General features: G+C 36.6%; 1 pseudogene; it reads left to right on the top strand.

Moving 5' to 3' along the window:
* Nucleotides 1-211: 211 nt before the first annotated feature.
* On the top strand, nt 212-1,128 carry LOC149029516 (putative 2' cyclic ADP-D-ribose synthase BdTIR pseudogene; annotated as a pseudogene).
* The last annotated feature ends 1,330 nt before the right edge of the window (nt 1,129-2,458 follow it).

The raw sequence follows: 2,458 nt of genomic DNA on the forward strand, positions 1-2,458 counted from the left end.
CTCGATTAGCTTCGAAGGTGTTCGATATACTCTCGGCTCCTAGTGAATTCGTAAGATTGAAAGCTATTTCCAAACATCTCTCTAAAACTTAATTGTGTGTTCTTTGTCATTTCTCTTATGCACCTGTACAAAGTTTTAGTGATGTATGCCTATTTTGGCTTCTGTGATGAGGAAAGATTGCTTCGTGCTTTTTGCTAGGCAAGAAGCATCAATGGCCAATGCTACATGCTTCTCTTTCATTTCTTCTACCCAGATGGATGTGAAGAAACGTTCTACTTTGACTATGAAAGACCTTCGGCAGCAGTGGATGAATACTTTTAACTACAGGTTTGCTATGCTTTATAATTTCTAAATGCATTATATCGTCTCCTTGCTCCATCCATTATTATTCTCTCGATCTGTATGTAATAGCAGGATAAGTGCTCCCCGCAGGTCCTCTCCTCCGTTTAATGTCTTCTTACGCCGCCACCGTAGGTCAGACACGAAGCGAAACACCACTCCCTGCAGGTCCTCTCTGGGGTCTCCTCCGTTTGATGTCTTCATATGCCACCGTGGGTCAGACACCAAGCGAAACATTGCTGCCTTGTTGTACGATCGTTTCTTAGAAAAAAACCTCCACCCCTTCTTGGACTACAAAAGCATGAAGCCAGGAGAAGCGTTGAATGAAGCCATTGAAACTGCCTTATTTGACTGTAAAGTTGGGTTGGTTATCTTCTCTCCCAATTTTTGCTCTTCCGAAGACTGTCTTCATGAATTGGCTTCCATGATCGAATTCCAGAAACAGGTTATTCCCATATTCTTTGATGTTCGCGTCTCTGATCTTGCGATTGCAGACGATGGAAGCTTTCAGCCCAAGCAGTTCCATAGGTTTTCCTGGGCACTTGAGATGGCCAAGGCCAGAGTTGGCATCTCCTTTAATTCTTGCAAAGGGTATGTATGTATGTATCAAGTTTAGTCTTCATGTTCTCTTACTGTATGTATATGATTTCTTTAAGATTTCAAAACTTGGAATAATCTCACTCACATGTTGTTCATCACTCTAATGGGTCTTACAGGGATTGGTCCGATTTGCTGAAAACAGTCTCCAACAGGGTAGTGGAAATCTTAAAGGAGTCGAAAGATGAATAATATCGTATTATCTTCAGTTCGAACAGTTTTGGTGGGGTTAAACTCGTTTTTGCCTGCTCTCACGGTAATTTTTTTTTGTTTTTTTTCTTCTATATAAATGTTTCTGTTGGGTCGAAGAATGATCTTTTATTATTGATAAAGCTTATTAGCTTGTTATCTACATTTGGATCTTCTTATTAGAAGGGCTTTTCTAATGAATGTTTAGTGAGGTTCATATTTTTTATAATTTCTAACCCAGTGATGGTGTGAAACCGTTTCTGTCCAATGGGTGATTGAAATCATTAAATCAATCTTTAATAGATGAATGGCTAGAAAGATGAGAACTAGGAAAGAATATATAATAAGAATAAAAGACAACTTCTCCATCACTTCATAAACGTTAACGTCATAAGATTTTGAAATATGATGAGTGTCGATATCAACTTTATCTTTCGCATACCCTTTAGGATCTTTGACGGCCCACATTTGTCTCTTCGATTCTGGACTTCATAGGATAAACATGGATATGTTGAATAAAGTACAAACTATGCCAAATTCATATACAAGGACTTTTGCCGTAATTAATTTGACTATGGCATCTACAGCAGTTAACAGTTAACGGATTCACATCCTCTGTAATTTTTTTCCTTACAATTCCCTCCTAAGATTGTGCCATGTGAAATTAAGTAATTCAATAGTGACCTAATTCAAACTAAATTTGAATTTTATTTAAACCCACCAATAAATTTAAAATTTATTTAAACTCTAGTTTGAATTGGATGACCGTTGAATTACTTAATGCCATATAGCACAATCCTAAGAGGGAATTGTAGGGAAAGGAATTACAGGGGATGTGAATCCGACAGCTACCCTTCCTTGCGGTCGGATTATTGTGATTATTTGCTCTTTTTGAACAACTTCAGTTTGGATTGCTATGATTATTTGTTCTTTTCAACAACTTCAGTTTGGTCTACCATTGCTAAACTAAGGGTGTAAATGGATAATCAAAATTCGCCTCCAAATTTGTATTTGTATTCGCATTCATTTAAGGGTATTTGAATCCGTCTGATTATTAATAACATGCAGATATGGTATACCCCTTTCTTACCAATTATTATTCGTCCGATAAAATTATTCGATTACGTTACTTACCTGGATTTATTTTCTCATTTTTATAAATTTTTTACATGAAATATGTGATTATTTTTCTAGATTTTCTGTGCTTTTTCTTGTTCATCAACATGATGTTTAAGGAAATGATCAACTTACTTTCAGAAGAGCATTGAGATCAATCATCCCAACCCTTTCAATGTATACTGGTGTACCGAATTTATCAACTCCGTGAAATCCA

The sequence above is a fragment of the Hakea prostrata genome, chromosome 1, assembly GCF_041222555.1.
Source record: "Hakea prostrata isolate BN-2017 chromosome 1, UWA_Hpros_2, whole genome shotgun sequence".
In the NCBI taxonomy this organism is placed as follows: Eukaryota; Viridiplantae; Streptophyta; class Magnoliopsida; order Proteales; family Proteaceae; genus Hakea; species Hakea prostrata.